Consider the following 20,869-nt stretch of genomic DNA (forward strand, 5'->3'; position numbering starts at 1 on the left):
AGCAATTCAAAACATAAAATCTCTTTCGAAGAAATCGACTCAATAGTGCACCAACATCATACCAAGTTAAAAAGTCTACTTTAAGCACAAAAACTTGACTTTGATTGGTACCAACAATTAATTCAAAACATATGAATCACCAACTTCTTAAAAACTCTTCTTTTTTATTTCAAGTGTTCAAACACCACGTTAATCAAAGAGCAATCACGCCATGACACTAAAGCTTCAAAATTTGCCTCATTATCACAAAAACAACTTTCTTTTGTTCATTCATCTCAATTGGAAAATGGAACAAATTCACAACTTAAATTCTCATGTGCCCTCACACTCAAGAGGGAATCCCACACTTAGAAATTGTAATTCAAATGAGATATCAAATAGAAAGAATTAACTCTCTCTCTCACAAAGATGTTCAAATGCACACAAGTAGTACCATAAGCTTGCCCTTCATGTATTTCTCCACTAATGTAGACACACTTGGTTCAGAATCAATTAGGACTTAAAGGGTTGTAACTTAGGCTTTTGGTTAAGGTAGGGCACAATTTGGGTAAAAGTGACTCAAAACCTCCCTAAGCACTACAATTTTCAACATTCAACGCACACTTCCTTTGAAACTTTTCCACCACTTTCTTCATTTTTTTCATTTCACCACTTAGTCTTCCCATTAATCACAACTCTTTATTCTTCGTTCAATTTTTTTTTCTTTTTTCAAAATAACAAGGAAGTTTTCAATTTTTTTTTCTTTAACCTTTTCACCTTTAAAGTAACTCCCACATAACAACTTTTCCAACCATCACCCCCAAACTTATGCTTTTAGCCTATGTTTGCACTTTCAACGCACTTAAGGAGGTAGAGTAACAAAAGATGGATCAATGAAGAACAAGGTAAAGCTTGTAACATGGTTGTCAAAGAAAAGGTTAAAGGCTCAAAAGGGGTTAACTAGGGAAAACATGCAAAGGTAGGATATTTAAGGCGCAAAAACGGTCCAAGGAAGGCCTAACATCATTTTTTAAACCAAGTGTAGTCTAGGATTTCGCCTTGAAACACATTCCGGGCAAGTTCTAGACCACAAGTAATGCAAAAGAACTCACAAAACCTCACCACACATGGCACATGCAAACTCAAGTGAAATATGTATCAAAAAACCAATTGAACAAATTGAACTCACAAAGTCAATCATAGCCTAAAGAGACTAATTAGTGAAAGTAAGAGCCAAACATTGAGTCTAAAAGTCACAACAAGAATCCTTACTTCAATCGTTTTTTTTTTTAAAAACCAAGAATTCATACGCCAAGGTTTAAATAAGTTGGTACCAAGCAAGCCAAAATTGGTCAAGGGGAACACCATTTTTACTCCTAAACCACCTAACTAAGAACGGAAATAAAATAATAAAAGTGACTAATCCACAACATGCCAACAAAAAAAAAATTCAAAACTTTGAGCAAGTTCCATTTATAACAACAACTATCCACAGCTAAACCAACAGTCACAAAATAAGCCCGGCAAGGGCACACAATCAAGCATAACCAAAATATAATGTGTTACCACATGCCACCCCCAACTAAAAATATTGCAGTGTCCTCATTGCACATAATCAAAACAAAACATAAAAATAGTTTTTTTTTTGTGCAACTGGACAGTTTTGCAAAAAAACTGGATACGCTCAAATTACACCTCTTAATGGTATAACGCGGACGTTGTCAAATATAGTAACCCAACAAGGTTGGGGTCGAATACCACAGAGAACAATATGTAGGCGATTTAAGCAGATTAGGAATTATCACTAACAATAGCTATGCCCGAACGCATCAATGATGGTTTTTGATAAGATTTTGATAAAATACGAAAATATAAATTCTAATCTAGAAAGCAAGTAAATTGATCAATGACAACAAGAATGGAATAAAGGAAACTACTTCTCAAGTAACGATCCAATCTATTCCACGAATTATAAATAATAGCAAGTTTATGTTATTTAGCCTCGGATAATGACTCTAAATTAACTTCTTCCGAAGATTAACTAGACTACCCAATTGAAGATCCCTCAAGCAATTAGGAGCATTAAGAACACCCGAATATGGCTACAAGTGGTATTGCCTATTCCTAGGTCAACTTCCATTAGATGAGGGTTAACGCCCCAAATTCATGTTAATTATTCTATCCTAACTCCGTTCTTCCTCTTCCGAGTTTCAAACAAAGTAAATGGGCGAGTTCAAAGGTTAGCTAATCCCTTGAAAACATTCATGAACAAGAATAATTAAAATAGCAAAAACTTACTTGATTAAGAACGATGCAAATGAATAAATAAGCACAACAAGAGTGTCAATCTTTATTGTTACCAAGAGATTTCCATCAACAAGGATTAAATACAAGAGAGAACATTTTTGTAGAACCCTAGCCTCCAACTTGTGAAGCTGCCAAAGATCATAATGTTTTTGCCCTAAGCCTCTCTTTTATGCCTCATATTTCAGATTTGCAATTTTGCCCGTTATTTGCGAATCTGTCCCGTTTTTGCAAAACTGTCCAGGTTTAACAGTTTTGCAAATCTGTCCAATTTAACCTCTTTTTGACTTTATTTTCATTTGGTTTCTTTCGATCACTTCTAAATCACATAAACCTGTAAAATAGATGTAAATGATATTAAATGCACTATTTTCTCAAGCAAACATAGCAAAAATATAAGATTAAAGAAGAGATAAGTTGGTAAAATACCAACTTATCAATGTTCGAATACCATGTGGAAAATTTCAATATTATGAAGAGTTACTGGAATTGTTGGAGGGCTATCCATTTAGAAACTTGTTATTGCTAGTATTTGACAGGAATTGTTACAATGACCTTAGTTATTTAGTTTAAACACATTATATTATCTTTTAGTTCGCTAGTTACATTAGTGTTATGAGTTAGTACTTGCTTTTGTTTATCTTGAGTTAATGAAGTGTATTGCACTTTAATGAATTATAATAGTGTGTTTTATGAGCATTTACCATTATAATTGTCGATAAAGCCATTTTACAAATGGGTTTAGTAGCCATTATAATTGTCACTACACAATAGTTGTTAAACCATGTAACTTTTAGATGCAATTTATTTGGATTTAGTGGCAATATAAATAGACGCCAAAAGTGTTGACAAAGCCATTTTGGAATGAATTTAGTGGCCATTATATTTGTCGTTAATAATAGCCATTAAAGTAGGTGAGTTTTAGCGGCAATTTAATTGGAAAAAGCAACAATAACAATAGACGGTAAAAGTATTGATTCAACCATTTTTGGAATAGATGTAGCAGCCATTATAATTGCCGCTAAACAATAGCCATTAAAATAAGTCTTTTTAGAGGCAATTTATTGGATTTAGCGGCAATTGTATTGGATGCTAAATGGTGGATTAGTCCATTTTGGAAATGGATTTGGCAGCAATTATAACTGTCGCTAAACAATTGCCGCCAAAGGATATGATATTTAGCGGCAATTAAATCAACATTTACCGGCACTTTTCTGTATTGCCGCTAAAACCTTTAGCGACCCCAGATACGACAGCAAAAGTTTAATTGCCGGTAAATGTATTAGCAGCAATTATAATTGCCGCCAAATGCTTTTTTAATTGTCGCTAAAGACCCTTTTTGTAGTAGTGGTACTTTTTCAAGAGCTTGAGGATGGGCTCCACAATGATGGTGGATTGAGCTATGAATCGCCCAGTGTAATTCAACCTTTCCAGGAAACTCATGACTTCTTTCTTAGTTTGAGGGGGAAGTAATTCTTGGATGGCTTTGATCTTTGTAGGGTCTAACTCAATGCCCCTTTGGCTAACTATGAACCCCAGTAACTTTCTGGCCGGTACTCTGAACACACATTTGGCCGGGTTCAGTTTCAATTTAAACTTTCAGAGCCTGTCGAAGAATTTCCTCAAATGTGTGGTATGCTCCGAACTTTGCCTTGACTTGATAATGACATCCTCTACATAGACTTCGATCTCTCTATGGATCATGTCATGGAAAATGGTAGTCATTGCTCTCATGTATGTTGTGCCGGCATTCTTGAGGCCGAAGGGCATTACCCTGTAATGGTACATTCCCCATGGGGTGATGAAGGTTGTTTTCTCGGCATCCTCTCTATCCATTAAGATCTGGTGGTAGCCGGCGAAACAATTCACAAACGACTGTAGCTCGTGTTTGGCACAATTATCTATGAGTATATGGATGTTCGGGAATGAAAAATTATCCTTTGGGCTAGCCTTGTTAAGATCTCGGTAATCCACACAGATTCTTATCTTGCCGTCTTTCTTGGGTACCGGAACTATGTTGGCTAGCCATGTAGGGTATGAGGTCACTTCCACCACTCCCGACTTAATCTACTTTTCCACCTCGTCTTTGCTTCGTATACTAAGGTCCGGTTTGAATTGTCGGGTTTTCTGCTTTACTGGAGCAAAACCCTCATTGATGCGTAACCTGTGGGACACTACGCTGGTGCTTAGTCCTGGCATGTCGGCGTATGACCATGCGAAGATATCCACGTACTACCTTAGTAAACTTATGAATTCTTCTTTTAAAGGAATCTCTAGGTGTGCACTTATCCCTGTTTCTTTGACATCCTCTTCATTACCTAGATTTATGGCTTTTGTTCGTCCATGTTTGGCTTTTGCTCATTCTCTAGTTGTTATACTTCTTCCGCGAGACCTTCGGGTAGCATTGTGGTCTCATCATATTCCTTATACTTTTCTTCCTCTATGCTGCCTAACTCATTCGTTTCGCAACATGTCATGACATTTAAGGTTGCTTTGTTGTTTTTATTACTGAAAAGAAATTCAAGGCAAAATATGTTATTATAAAACATGCATGCAACAAATAAATAAAACAGTTTTGATAAAATCGAGGCTTTCATTAATTTAAAAATATTCAGACGTGCAAACTATGGTCCTGGCTCAGATCAAGCCATTTTCGGTTTTTGAAAATATTACGAGGTATGTAAGTGACAAAAGGGTGAGCAATTGCGCCTCGACCGATTCTTCTCATTTTCAAAATAAATTCATCTTGCTCTAACGAAGAGCCAGTAGCGGGGTAGAGGTCCAGTTGGACTGCTACTTGTTCGATTCTGCCTCTCTGATGGTGGCCGCTTCAGCACATTCCTCCAGAATTACGGAGCATTCTTCTTCTTGAAATAGCATCCTTATCCCTTCTTAAATGTCAGCATCTCCAGGCATAAGCATTCCGTAGGGAAATGACTGGTGCAGGTCTAGAATAGGTTTGCAAAGATCTGCAACCTCTTGTTTCTTCTTGGTAGATGTCTCTTCGTTTGCTGGGACGTAACCAAGCCCAAAGCGAAAAAATATCTTAAAGAATGGGAATAGGCTCGGTGATTCCCTGCAGGTTTTTTCCTAGACCTTTCTCGGGTTCAAACTCGTTCTGGATCATAGTGGCAGCAATCATTTTGTAAATTGCTGGCATGCGAGCTTCAGGGGAATCTATCCTGTGGGATGCTCCCACTAACTCTGTGACATAAAAATCTATTCCTTTTGGTGCAGCTTAAATGACAGGTATTAAGTGGAGCTTCAATGACAGGTACAGAATTGTCTGGGTAATTGTGCATGCTGGCTTTTCTGTGGATCACCACTTCTTCCCCATCCCAGACAAAATTTACAGATTAATGAAGCGAGGATGGTGCAGCTCCTGCCATGTGGATCCATGGTCTTCCCAGAAGCAATTATAATTGGCAGGTATTTTCATAACTTCGAATTCAGCGGTGAATTCAGCTGGTCCTATTTGAATGTCCAAGTCAACTACCCTAGTGGCATCACTATATCCTCCGTCAAACGCTCTTATGTTAGTGTGACTCTGACGAACTTTCCAAGGTCATATCCTAGCTGATTCAGGGTAGACTCGAGATAATTATTAAGTCCCGCTCCGATGTCGATTAATACCCGGGTTACCACTTCGTTGCGGCACATGATAGTGATGTGCAATGCTTTGTTGTGATTTGTGCCTTCTTTGGGAAATTCTTTCTCTGTGAAGGAAATTTGATGTTCCTCCATGACATGAGCGACCAATTCCGCCAGATTTCACTGTTTGTTCTAGCTGGGACATGAGCTTCTTCCAACACCTTTATTGCAGCCAAGCGGTGTTGTGGCGAGCTTTGCAGCAAGGCTAGTACCGAGATTTGGGCTGGCATTTTCTTTAAATGCTCAACAATGGAGTATTTCTTAGGCTGCATTCGGCGCCAGAAATCTTCGACTTCACCTTTGGTAATAGTCCTTTTCTGATTTCCCTCCCTTCGGGGTGCTTCTTTGGACAGGTCTTCGAGAGTGTAGCATCTCCCTGATCTTGTCATGTCAAGTGCGGTAGCAACTTGGACTACACACTCTTTGCGAAGCGGTGCTGGAGTCACTTGAGTTATATGCGCTGTCACTGGTGAGGGGATTAATACTTTGAATTATGGGCGTTCTTGCAAGGACAATGACGCTACTGTGCGCTCAAGTTCTTTCACAGAATTATGGATTGTGGGCCTTCCTGCGACTTAGACTTCTTCTCTTTCAATCATGTGAATCACATTGTTGCCATGGTTTGGCAAAGGGTTGGTGTTCACATTTGGAGGGGCTGTTTGGAGTACAATTTCCTTTCGGTCAATCAAGTCCTATATTTTGTACTTGAGATTAATGAAATCTTCAGTACTGTGTCTTATCCTATTGGAATGATAGGCACATGTCTGGTCAACACGGTAAAATCGGTTCTTGGGGTCGACGACCTTAGGCGAAAGCGCTTGGATCATCCCGGCCGCGCGTAATCTTTTGAATAAATCAGTCCGAGATTCCATCAGCGGAGAGAATACACGAGGGGGTTTCTTTTCGAAATTTGAATGTGGCGCATTATAGGCATTTGGTGGTGGCTAATTCTGATAAGTATTGGGTTGGTTAGTTTATGGAGTGCGGTAAATGGGCGGGGGAGTTTGATAATTTGGCTGTGGAGCTTGGAAATTTAGTGGAGCTTGGTGATTTTGGGGTGGTGATTGTAAGGTTAGTTGCGCGTAATATACGGGCACCGTGTTATAAGGGGTGGGCATGTAGGTATTTGGGGGAGGTGAAGCATGTGCTTCCATCGGGAAATCTTCCCTTCTTTGGGTTTGGGAAAAATAGTGTGGGATATGCTACCCACGATTTTCTTCTTCTTGCGCACAAACTCGGTTAAGCTTGAACCAGCGGATTTTTCGGTCATGCTTATGATTCGGCCAGTCTTCAGACTATCTTCTATGGCCTCGCCCATTTTGACCAGTTCAGAGAAAGGTCTCCCTGCCATTGAAAGCATTCTATCTTAGAAATCAGTTTCTTGTGAACAGATGAAAACCGATATAAGCTCTTCTTCGCTCATAGAGGGTTGTACTCGAGCAACCTCCGCATATTCGCGAAAATTTTTGGTGGACTTTTTTTTTTTACTTTCTCCAAGTAGTATCTATCCGGTACCGTCTCCATGTTGAAGCAAAATCTTTCCATGAAAGCCGTAGCCATGTCTTCCCATGTAATCCAACGACGTATGTCTTGCGCTGTGAACCATTCTGAGGCTTTTCTAGTCAAACTTCGGCTAAACAACCTCATGATGAGAACTTGGTTGTCTCGAACACCGACCAATTGGTCACAGTAGGCCCGTAGATGCTTTTTAGGACTGCCCGTCCCATTGAACAACTCGAAACAGGATACTTTGAAGCCCTCGGGTAAATCCAAGTTAGGATGCATACACAAGTCCTCATAGCTCAGTCCTGTGCCAGTGCGGGTAGTCCTCATGGACCGTTCCAACATTGCGGTCATCTTTCACTCAAGTCTCTCTTCCTGTTTTCCTGCTCAGCCTTCCATGCCTTTTCCATCTCCTCATAATGGTCAATTTCTTGATCGGGTAAAAAGGTGCCTGGTGTGACATGTGTGTGGAAAGAAACAACAGGGAGAGTTCCGGTAATATGGTGCTTTTGTCGGTTGGTAGTGGGATGATGCTTGATTGTATAGTAATGTTGGGATGGGTATTTTGAGGTGTTGGGTAAGAAGGGATAGAGTGGGCTGTCTCGGGAATTTGGTTTGTGTTAAGTGGTGGTGGGGTGTAGTTCGAGGCACCAATGTGCCCATCGATTGGGGTAAATGGAATGGTGGTCATAACGGACCTGGTGGGAAAGTGATTAGGTAATGGTGAATTCAGAGATGGAAAAAACAGCAGAGGCCTTCTTTCTGCAGCAGTGGCCTCTCGGGCAACATTTACAGCTTTGTTTCGCACCACTTCCTTTTGAAGATGGGCGATCTTTTCAAACATCATTTTCGTGACGTCTTCAGTAGGGGATGATTCAGGCAGTTCGCGCAGGGGCGATTCTCTGATAGCGATGTTAGTAGGGGTAGTTTCGTTCTCTGAAGTGCCAGTCATCTTTTCTTTGCCTTTATCTTGTTGGGATAAGGATGCTATTGTAGCTTTGGATCTTGTGAAGTGTGTCAGTATGAATACGAATCAACTTCTCTTTCTATAAGAAAAGAATAACTCAAAGGAAAACAGAGTTAGTTCGTCAGATAATGAAGAGTTAGTCCGTCAGATAATGAAAAGAAAATCAAGATATTACACATAGATGACAGTTTAAAACACTTAGCACACAAATAATCATATGTTTGATTTAAATGCTCAGTTGATCTCTTGTACCGAGTTTTGGGTACTTGGGTTTTTATCGAGTGAGGGGAATATAATATTTATAATATATAAGGACCAAGTCTTACGTAGACTGCCTACGTAACCCTCTGCGGGAAGTCAGGCCCTTCTGTAGTTCGATTTACATAACATAAAACTTAGAACCTACCTGTGACTAGGCCCGATAGGGGATTCCTGCATACCCCTCCTTGGGACATCAGGTCGGCGCAGTTCTGTTTACAAAAAATAGAGGAGGACAAATCCTTATTAAGCACAAAAAATGGGATCCCTTAAAAACTACTCAAAAGGTGACCTTTCTTTTGAGGTCAACAAATTGTTTGTCCGTTCAACATTTTCTGGCCTTAAAGGCCCCAAATCCTAATACTGAGATGGGAGCACCAACCAAATGGCGCCCTTGTGGACCAAATTCTCCAATTCAAACTTGAATGCATTGCACTCTTCTAGGTCCTGCCCCAAAGCTCCAGAATGGTATAAGCACATTTTCGGCAGCTAACTTTTTCAGTTTGAGCCCTTCTGGTTCTGATCGAGCTAATCTTCCCAATGCAGACCAACTTCTGGAATGTGCTGGCGTAAGAGTCCCTAAATACTGTAAAGTCATAAAGCAAAATACGAGTGTTCAGAGTAATCCCTTAAGTTTGGATAATGTTGTAATAGACTAAACGTGAATGTGGTCCCCACATCTTGGTGATGCTTTTCTCATCTATCGGCCTAATGAGTCTCTTCTTGAAGGCTAAGCAATCATTGATAGTGTGCCCCGCCTGATCCTGGTGATAAAGGCACCTCTTGTGTGCGAATATCGGAGCACATGGTGGCAACCTGTCGAAGCAAACACTGACTATTCCTTTGCTTCGAAACTTGACCATCATTTCCTCGCTCGTAACATACTTAGGCGAGATGCGGTAGGGGCAATCTAATGCCTTGATCACAATAGCCCACCATTCGGGCGAAGCTAGTCGGACATACCATATTCGCTCTACGGGCTATTCCCTAGGACTTGATAGCGCAACAGAAACTCCTTTCCTTCTTGGGCTTGAAGGTGCAACGGAGGTTTCTTCCCTTTTTGGGCTTGACGTGCAACAGAGGCAGCCCCTTTTGATGGCCACGTGGGCTCCTGCAGGTCCGACTCCATTTCTTCTTCCTCGGATTCCTCCATTATCGGGATGTATTTGAGAAGAATCCCTTTTCCCTTGTCCCGGACGTTCTCTCCTTGAGCTTCAGCAGGTTTCTTGAGCGAACTCTCCGCCGAATCCATTAACTTATCTGCCTCTTAAATCTCGGCTTTGACCGCTCGGATCTACTTTTCGAGATCTTGAATCTTTCAGCGCAGTGAGACCTCATTCTTTCTCATAACCTCGAGCTCGGGTGCCTTTTTGTTGTTCATATTCAGATTCTGAGAAAGTTGTTAGGCTTAGTATGGGTAATTTTGTTCTTTGGGTGACTGGGCGGTATTCGAGATCAATTAAGCATTTAAGCAAAACATATGGAAGCAAATAAGTCACACAAAGCAGTTTATAAGATTATACTACAACGCTCCTAAGCATACTAATCGTTTGAAACATAAATGTACCGTTTGAATCAAACAAATATTCTTCTTCGCAGGGGTACAAAATATAAAGTAAAAACAATGCATAAAATATATCAACAAAAGTGTCCTATAGTGGTGGATGATGAAGCCCGATCCCTATCAATCATGGCTTTCTTTGCTTTCCGGAGGGTAGTCTGAATAAGAACATGGGTCGATGTCAAAGTGGCCTCTATCAGAAACCCTTTCTTTGTGAACGTCAGTAGAGCGACATCATCTAAAGTCTTCTTCATCCGATCTCCTAATTCAATCAAACAATCATTAGTAAGCTCCAATTCATGCCTCAGGCTTTCTATGACAGCTTTGTCATGCTCAATTTTCTCCAAATACTTGGCATCTCTGTCGTTAGATCTCCTCTGAACCAGACGGGCTCGGATCTCGGCTTGCAAATCCTTGTCTTGGACATAGCTGTAGAGAATAGGTCTGTCACACTTCCTTTTTCCCACAAAAACAAGATTTATTTATTGTTAAGTTCAAAAGGGTTCTCAAATCAAAAGTGACAAAAATTGTGTTTCGAAGAGGGATTTTTGTTTAGAGAAAAAAGAGCCGCCACCTGGCATCGAGTTTTGGTGTGCCAAGTCACCATAAAGTTAATATCCCTTTCAAAAAAAAAATTGACGCTAAAAACTGATCAACGACAGAGATTCCGGTTAAGGAATTCTGTTGACCGAGGGGAAGGTGTAAGACATCCCTCGAGTCCCGTGGTTTTAGCACAGTCGCTTTAATTAACTCGTATAGTGAAGGTGGCAGTGTGTTGTGATGGAAGAGCGATGGGTGGTGGTGACGATTTGAGGAAGATGATGATGATTAAAATGGAGAAGAAGATGATGTATTATTTTTTTCTTTTGGGTCTCTTTTTTTTGTTTTTTTTTGTTTTCTGTCCTCACTCTCTCTATGCTCTGTGTATTCCTTTTTTTTATGATGTTGTCTCTCTTTATCTCTATATATTTGTATGTTGGTCTCTTTCCCAACAAATGAATGACCCCCTTTTTGTTATCCTCCTTGTGCATGTCCATGTGGTCCCCCCCTTTTTTTATGTGTGGGCCCCACCTATTTCCCTATCTAAAAATAATAAATCCCCACCTTCTCATCTGATGTGTATTCTCTTTTTTTTTTTTTTTTTTTATCAAAAATGATTATGGGGACCACCCCAAAATAATACCCCACCAATTTTGTCACGTGTCCCCTCTCCTTTTTTAAAAATCTATTTTTCTTTTTTGACTTTTTGTGTGATGTGTATATGTCCAACAGAAAATATTCCCTTTCTTGGAAAAATATTTTCCTTTTTGTCATATATTTTTCATTTACATTTTACTTAAATACAAAATAGGAAATATTTTATAACTATTCCTAGATAGAAAAATATACTATTTACAAGAAAGTAATTAGTTAACGAAAATAAATCCTGAGAAACATATTTTTGTAAATTTTTTATTCTTTTGAAACACCCGACTTATACTCTAAAAATAGTAAATATTTTTTCTTTTTGATTCTCGTAAAATAAAACTACTAGATAAACATAGAATAAAATCAACACATCAAAAATTAAAAGAAATATTTAGACACGATAAGGTGAAACACTCGGGGAGGGTCAAAAATTACGTGTCTACAGCCTGTCCCTCTTTGGTTGGGGACGCAAAGAGTTCTCAGGCAAAGACGTAGACAACGAGACAAATTTGGACCCGACCATTATTTGAAGGAAGAAAAAGGAATGGAACAAAAATGTGACCGAGCCCTAGTCTTGGGCATCCTACATATCTCGGGTTATTAGGGAATCAGGTCTCGTGTAGTTCAAGAGGTAAGAAGGGTGATGAAACATACTGAGTTGGGAGTCGATTAAGGTCCTGTCGAGGTTCCGGTCCACGGCTCCTGTTATTACATCAAAATGAAAAATAAAAGTTAAAAAGAAAGTACAAGTACAAGACCCTATCTATGCAGCTTCTCTTGAATCTTCATGCTTGTTTCTGAACATAAAATTTAAAGTCATCCCTATTCTCCAGGCGGGGCTCCTTCTACTTCTGACTGAACTTGAAACCAACCGAAAGTACACCCTATTCTTTAGGCGGGCTCCTGAGCTTGAAATTAAAAATTATCCCTATTCTCCAGGCGAGCTATTGATGTCTTGGCGGATCATGCTACTTGAACTTGCTCCCATTCTCCAGGCGGGTCCTGACTTTCTTTCTCATTCTTCAGGCGGATCCTGTAAATTATCAAAACAAATAACACGAAAAACAAATTCTGTCCCAGTTTGCACCAGGAAATTTTTTGGTGAGTGTTGGCAAAATTATAAACTATAAAATAATTCAATTATGAAAGTAAATCAAATGCTCCAACTAGGAAGTGCGTCTCTTGATTAAACTAAATCCCATTATCCAGGAGGGTCCTGATAAAGTAAATTCCATTATCCAGGAGGGTCTTGATAAAGTAAATCCCATTATTCAAGAGGGTCCTGATAACTAAATCCCATTTTCCAGGAGGGTCCTGATAAACTAAATCTCATTATCCAGGAGGGTCCTGATAACTAAATCCCATTTTCCAGGAGGGTCCTGACAAATAAAATCCCATTATCCAGGAGGGACCTGATAACTAAATCCCATTTTCCAGGAGGGACCTGACAAACTAAATCTTATTTTCCAGGAGGGTCCTGACAAACTAAATCTCATTTTCCAGGAGGGTCCTGATAAATAAAATCCCATTTTTCAGGAGGGTCCTGACAAACTAAATCTCATTTTCCAGGAGGGTCCTGACAAACTAAATCGCATTTTTCAGGAGGGTCCTGATAACTAAATCCCATTTTCCAGGAGGGTCCTGATAAACTAAATCCCATTTTCTAAGAGGGTCCTGATAAACTAAATCTCATTTTCCAGGAGGGTCCTGACAAAATAAATTCCATTTTCCAGAAGGGTCCTGACAAACTAAATCTCATTTTCCAGAAGGGTCCTGACAAACTAAATCTCATTTTCCAGGAGGGTCCTGACAAACTAAATCTCATTTTCTAGGAGGATCCTGACAAACTAAATCCCATTTTTCAGGAGGGTCATGATAAATAAAATCCCATTATCCAGGAGGGTCCTGATTTTGATTCTTGCAATACTTGCGCCTCGCATTTTCCAGAATGTACCTGCAGTTAGCGAATAAAATTTCTGCTCCTGTTTCAAACAAAGAAAATTTTTGTGAGTTTCAAAACTTTGTGGTTGGTTTGTGGCTTGGCTGTGAAAGCAATTGCTTTTGCACTTATCCTGTTCGGCTCCGTTTTTAGACAGTTATCGCATCCTTTTGACCCACGATATTACTGACTCAAACATGGCTGCCAAAAATGTCTCAGAAGTAACTTCCACACCAGACCATAATGCCCATTAACCCAAAATTTATTGAACCTTGTATTTCACTGAAGCCAGAACCTATTAACGGTTGACAACTGATTGAGTACTTTACGCCGAATGAATTATGTTACCTTCATGTGCTAGCCAAGATCTTTTGCTTCGCAATTGGGAAAACTGGTTGCAAGTTTTGTGATCCTTTCTCACTTATCTCGCAACAGACTAACTCAAAGAAAAAAAAACATGAAATCCAAATGACGAAAGAAAAATAAAAGATAAAGATGAAAAGAGGTTAACAAAAGGATGTTCCCTCTGAGAAAGAAAAAAAGGGGAAAACTTATCTGAATGTAGTAGCCAGCTCCAATGATTATGACATGCATTTTGGCTTAATCAGTCTGATTTGTTCATCCTAACTATTCATAAAATCTTATTAACCCTTTGACTTCGAAACCGAATGTCTGCACTCAACACTGCGTCAAAATCAAGGACCTTATTCAACTAGTGGCTCCCGAAGGTTTTTCACCAACAAGTCTCTCTCATTTTCAATTCTCTCAACTCACCATCGCCTTACGGTGCCCGTGAGGGTTTTCACCAATAAGACTCTCTCATTTTTATTTTGTCATCTCACCATCACCTTATGATGCCATTGAGGGTTTTCACCAATAAGACTCTCTCATTTTTAATTCTCTCAACTCACCATCGCCTTACGGTGTCCATGAGGGTTTTCATCAATAAGACTCTCTCATTTTCAATTTTTCCATCTCACCATCACCTTGAGATGCTCGTGAGGGTTTTCACCAATAAGACTCTCTCATTTTTTATTTTTTCTTCAATTTTCCTTATGTTGATGCCACAGGTGGCGCCAATGATACACATGCCAAATACTCATAGCTTGCTTAGCCTTGAAATTCTCAATGATTGATCTGAAGATCTTTTCATTGGTTATAACGTGGCTTTTGGACAGGGTTGGAAAGAAAGGATGGCACGAAGGCTCGAAGACAATACAAAAATAAAACCAAAATAGCAAAGGTTGAGACTTACAACGATTGGAATCGATTAAAAAAGAAAAAAATAACTTCTGTCCTAGTTTTCTTTGAAACGGGAAATTTTGGATTTTCTTTGGTTGGACCAAACCCAGAATAGGGATGCCTACGTATCCTGTCGAGACAAGAATCAGGTCAGACATAGTTTCGGCAGATTGTTTTGTTTTTTGTTGTTGTTTTTTTTTTTTTTTTTTCTTTTGAAAAACTTGATTTCAAATGAGGGTTACGAAAGAAAAATAAACTATGGCTCAGGGGTAGCAAGGGATGACACAATGTATAGGTAGCAGAATAAAATGCCTTCGTCATATCAACCTTTAAAAATATCAAGCGCCAAGCAAGTAATCCCAAGGTGGGGAAATGAAAATCATACATAATATATTTTCACTGCATCTGCGTTGATGACCATTTCAGACATTTTTCCTTCTATGTATGTCAGATACAAAGCACCATTGGGCAAAACCCTCTTCACCATGAATGGCCCCTGCCAATATGGGGCGAACTTACCTCTAGCCTCGCCCTAGTGTGGAAGAATCCACTTTAACACTAATTGACCCATTTCGAAATGTCTGGGATGCACCTTTTTGTTGTATGCTCGTGCTATCCTTCTTTGATACAACTGACCATGAGATACCGATGTTAATCTCTTTTCGTCAATCAGACTCAATTGCTCCAAACGGGTTTTGACCCACTCATCATCATCAATTCCAGCTTCTTCAATGATTCGAAAGGACGGGATTTCAACTTCTGCAGGTATAACCGTTTTGGTCCCATATACCAACAAATAAGCAGTTGCACCTACTGAAGTGCGAACAGTTGTGCGATAACCTAATAAAGCAAAAGGCAATTTTTCATGCCATTTCCTGGAACCTTGCACTATTTTGCGGAGTATCTTTTTGGTGTTCTTATTAGCAGCTTCCACGACCCCATTTGCCTTCGGACGATATGGAGTTGAATTCCGATGTATAATCTTACTGCTGCTATACCTCGTGTATCAAATGACTATTGAGATTCGCTGCATTATCTGTAATCATTGTCCTCGGGATTCCAAACCGGCAAATGATATTGGAATGGACAAAATCCACCAAGGCGTTTTTAGTCACCGACTTGTTGCTGCTTCCACCCACTTTGTAAAATAATCGATGGCCACAAAAATGAACCTGTGCCCATTTGTCGCTATTGGTTCAATCGACCCAATCACGTCCATCCCCCAAGCTGCAAAAGGCCACGAAGCAGACATTGTGTGCAATTCTGAAGGAGGAGAATGTATCAAGTCACCATGTACCTAGCACTGGTGACACCTACGAACAAAACGGATGGAATCCCGCTCCATGGTGAGCCAATAATAGCCTGCTCGAAGTATTTTCTTTGCCAAAACATACTTGTTCATGTACGGTCCACAAACTCCTGAATGTATTTCAGTCATGATAGTTAAAACCTTTTTAGCATCTACACACCTCAAAAGTCCCAAATCTAGAGTCTTTTTATACAAAATTCCTCCACTTAAGAAAAATTCGCTTGCCAGTGGTTGAATAGTTCTCTTCTGGTCACTGGTGGCATGTGCTGGATATCCCCTAGACTCGATGTATTCTTTAATATCATGGAACCAAGGCTCACCATTAAGTTCCTCTTCGACTGTATTATAATAAGCATATTGATTGCGAGTTTGAATGTGTAAAGGGTCAATATGAGCCTTGTCTGGGTGTCGGAGCATTGAAGACAAGGTGGCCAAGGCATCAGCAATCTCATTATGAATCCTGGCAATGTGCTTAAACTTCACTGTTATGAACCGTCTGCAAAGATCTTGCAGACACTGTCGATATGGTATAAGCTTCAAATCAAGGGTTTCCCACTCTCCCTGAACTTAGTGGACTAGCAAGTCTGAATCCCCTAATACCAATAATTCTTAAATTCCCATGTCAATAGCTAACCTTAAACCCAAAATGCAAGCTTCATACTCCGCCATGTTGTTAGTACAATACAATTGAAGCTGGGTTGTTGCTGTTATATCCCGTATTTTTGAACGTCGGATTATTTGTAAGCTGAGGTGGGGCCCACACGTCAAGATTTTTTTTGGAACATGTGACAAGTTATATGAATCACATATGTAAAGTTAAACACAACTCATGAAGGACCCTTGGGCCAAATCAAAGTGGAAATCCTCCAAACGAATATTTTTAAGAAAACGTTTTTGGGTGACCTGACTTTGGGGGGCAAACACGGTATTATAAGTTCGGAATTTGGAAAAATACCAAGCAATAAAAGTTGTAGATAATTGAATTAGCTTTCCTACCATAGGTCGTGGGTTCCCAGGTGACGTCGGTACAAGGAGATATGGACGTTTTAAGGTCGAAAGGTCAGTGGGCTAGGCCCAACTCGGGGCCAACCGGGTTAGGCCCATGACAAAAAAAAGAGAAGAAGAAGCCCAATAGGGGGCCATCCGGCCATGGTCCATAAAAAGGACCCAAGCCCAAGTGAATTATCCATGTGATAATTAAATAAAAGGGGCCATTTAGTTGTCTTGAAACATATAGAAGTTTCAAGAAAATTAGAAGAGGAGAAAAACAAAAAAATGAAGAGCAAAGGAGACATGGCATTCGGCCATGCCCTCCAATTTTTGTCCCTTTGAAATCTTCTTCCAAAAATTATTTTCTTGTGGTATTCCTACTAATTCAAGGGTCCTTTACAACTTGGTGTAGTTATTTTGGAAGAAAGGACACTTGTTTCATCAAGTTGACAACTTTGTTAAGTGAAGAAGATAGGAGAAAAAGGTAAGAATCAATTCCTTTTTATTATGTTATGAAGGTTTGTTTGTGTTGTAGTATATGGAAATGAGTAGAAATTATGAATATATGGAAGTTTGCAAGGTGGGTGTGTATACATGTAGGTGGCCGTATATGTATATTGTTGTATACATATGATGAGTTGAATTTTATGTTGTGTTCTAGTTGTGGTTATGGTGAAATTTATATTGGAAATGAAAGTTGAGTGAATTTGGTTGAAGTTGGAAATATAGGTGTTGGCCGTGTGGTATATGGAAGTTGAAATGGAAATGAATTAATTTTGTTCAATATGTTAGTTGTGTTGTTGTGATTCTTATAATGTAAATGAAGGTAAAATGGATTAAGTTGGCATTGAAATGGAATGTAGAAGATTATGTCATTTTAGAATGATTTTATGATATTATGTAAATGAAGTTGTTAAGGTGCAAATTATGATTATTGTTGATGAAATTGGAAGATGGAAATATGTTATGAATATGTATATTGAAGATTAGAAGTTTTGGATGGATTATGGTTTTGGTGGAAAATTTGTATATTTTGTATATTTTGTGAATACTTTGTAGAAATGATATGAAATTTTTCCGAATGGTATTGTAATGATCTTGATTAGTAATGATTATGAGAATGTTGGTATTGATTTGAAAATGTGAAGTTGGAATGAAAGCTATTGCATTATGTTGGAAAGAGGATTAATTATGCTATATAGTGTTTTGTAGTGATTGTTGTTGTTGTTGTTGTTGTTGGTGGTGTTGTTGTTGGGTTGTTGTTGATTGTTTTGGCCGAGTTAAATTCTCGGGGATGTTATATGTATAGGGGAGGTGCTGCCCAAATTTCTGTAGACAAGTATGAATTAAGATTGAACTCTTAAGACTTGAAAGTGATATTTGGTAAATATGATCAATTGTAGATTTCGGACGAAACGGGAATTGAGTTTGAACGAGCGTAAGAAGTGAAAAAGGTATGTAAAGCTATCCCTTTTCTTCTTTTGGCATGTCCTAGATATACTAGGTTGAGATTTGAGCCTCGGGGGTTATTCTGTCCATAGAAATCCGAGTCTGATTTTGGGTACTATTCATTCAGTGCAATTGAAATATAATCCTTATGTTTTGCTGGGAAACTGTTCAAACATCCATAACTTGCACAAATATGATAGAATCGCTTTGAAACTTTCATGGATGACTCCATAGAGTCTAATGTTCGTGATTTATGTCCGCCACCTCGACTTGACCCGAGGTGGGCCCATTACCTCCGAGATTTCCTTCGTTTGTCTGATTTGATCTAATTTCGTATGATATAAAAAAGGAAACTTTTGCCTATGAACCTAAAGCTCCGTTTGATTTGTTCCATAAGTTATTTGAGAGTTCCTTAAATGTGAACGATACTGAATTTTCAGAAAAAGACTTATGAAGTATATGATCGAAAGTTTATAAATTTAAAAGGCTTATATCTTTTGTATGCTACTTCCGACAGACTCGATACTTACTTTGGACCTTCTGATCTCAAATATATGTATACGTACTTATTTGTCGAGTCTGGGAATTTAATTATGTATATGCATATGATTTCCGCACTACTCTGCTCGTGCCTGCTATTATGACATCGTTCGCCGGTTCCCGGGCCAATTTTGTGATCATGCGTACTATGATATATTCGGCCGCATGCTGTGTTACGGTTCCCGAGACCTCGCCATAGGGCCGGGTACCGTTTATGGAGTTATGCTGTGATATGGCTTATGATATGATTTGATGATGTGATATGTTATGTTCGGGGATGTACGGAGATTTGAAATCTTCTGGAGTTATGCTGTGTGTGGCACCAGCGTCGGAGTGGTGACCACGTTCCTGAGCCTTTTGCATGATTTTTATCTGCATGATATATATATATATGCTTTCAGCGCAGACTTTGATGTACTGATTCAGTATTTTCTCTCTGTACCTTTCCCTTCAGTTGTGGTTTGGATTTCTGTACATTATGCTTTACATACTCAGTACATCTTCCGTACTGACCCCCTCTCTTCGGGGGCTGCGTTTCATACCCGCAGGTACAGAAGTTCGTGATCTGCCAGTGTACGCCATACGTTCTGCTATTACAGAGTGCTCCTTTTGATCCGGAGCTCGTATGTTGGTATTTATCTTTTATGATGTATAGGCATCTGTATATTTGACTATTTGGGGTACGGCGGGGCCCTGTCCCGTCATATGTTTTCGATATGATTTGTAGAGGCCTGTGGTCATATATGTGGGTCATGGGTCATGTGTGTATTTGTTTGTGCATGATCTGCGTCTTAGTGCAGTTCCGTTTGCTAGTATGGCCAAAACGGCCCATTTGTCTGTATACGTATATGTATCTGGCGATGTACATTCTGCCAACCTATCAGATTTGGATACGCCAAAATGGCATGTATATTTGTATATGTGCAGATATTCGGCGATGTATATTCCGCCGTCTCTTTTGATTCTGATACGATATTTTGTGCGCGCAGTCGCGTAAGATAATATTTGTTTTCGGTTCTGTTTAAAAGATGAATATGAAATCTGAGTTAAGCTATAGCATGACGATTTGGTATGTATGTATGTTTGGGTGTCCAAGTAGGGCACCAGTCGCGGCCCACGGGGCTGGGACGTGACAGTTACAGGGTAATATTGTCTTGATTCCGAGATAAGAACGACCCCTACTCCAATTCTCTTCACGTTAGCGGCCCCATCAAAGAATAACTTCCAACCCAAATCGTTATCAGAAATTACCTCCTCGATGCATGACACTTCTTCATCTGGAAAATATGTCTTCAATGGCTCATATTCTTCATCCACTGGGTTCTCCGCCAATGGTCTGCCAAAGCTTGGGCTTTCATTGCGGTTCGAGTCACATAAGAAATATCAAAATCTGTGAGTAATATCTGCCATTTTGCAAGCTTGCCCGTGGGCATGGGTTTTTGAAAAATATACTTCAAAAGATCCAAGCAGGAAATAAGGTAAGTAGTGTAGGACGAAAGATAATGCTTCAACTTTTGTGCTACCCAAGTCAAGGCGCAACACGTCCTTTCCAGATGAGTGTACTTAGCCTCATAAGTGATAAACTTCTTGCTGAGATAATAGATTGCCTGTTCCTTCTTGCCTGTAACATTAGGTTGACCCAATACGCAACCAAAGGAATTGTCCAGAATCGATAAGTACAATATCAAAGGTCTCCCAGGCTCGGGAGGAACCAACACAAGTGGATTTGACAAATACCTTTTAATTTTGTCGAGTGCTTCTTGGCATTCATCAGTCTATTCAACCGCAGCATTCTTCTTTAACAACTTCAAAATGGGCTCGCAAGTTGTTGTGAGTTGGGCAATAAATCGGCTAATCTAATTCAACCTCCCAAGTAGGCTCATTACCTCGATTTTGTTCTTTGGCGGTGGTAACTCCTGAATAGCTTTGATCTTTGCAGAGTCTAGCTCAATGCCTCGCCGACTAACTACAAACCCCAAAAGCTTCCCC

The 20,869-nt window shown here is 39.5% G+C and overlaps 1 pseudogene; it reads right to left on the reverse strand.

Moving 5' to 3' along the window:
• Positions 1 to 12,479: 12,479 nt before the first annotated feature.
• Positions 12,480 to 20,655, reverse strand: LOC132609261 (uncharacterized; annotated as a pseudogene).
• Between the last annotated feature and the right edge of the window lie 214 nt (positions 20,656 to 20,869).

This window comes from Lycium barbarum, chromosome 1, assembly GCF_019175385.1.
Source record: "Lycium barbarum isolate Lr01 chromosome 1, ASM1917538v2, whole genome shotgun sequence".
NCBI lineage: Eukaryota > Viridiplantae > Streptophyta > Magnoliopsida > Solanales > Solanaceae > Lycium > Lycium barbarum.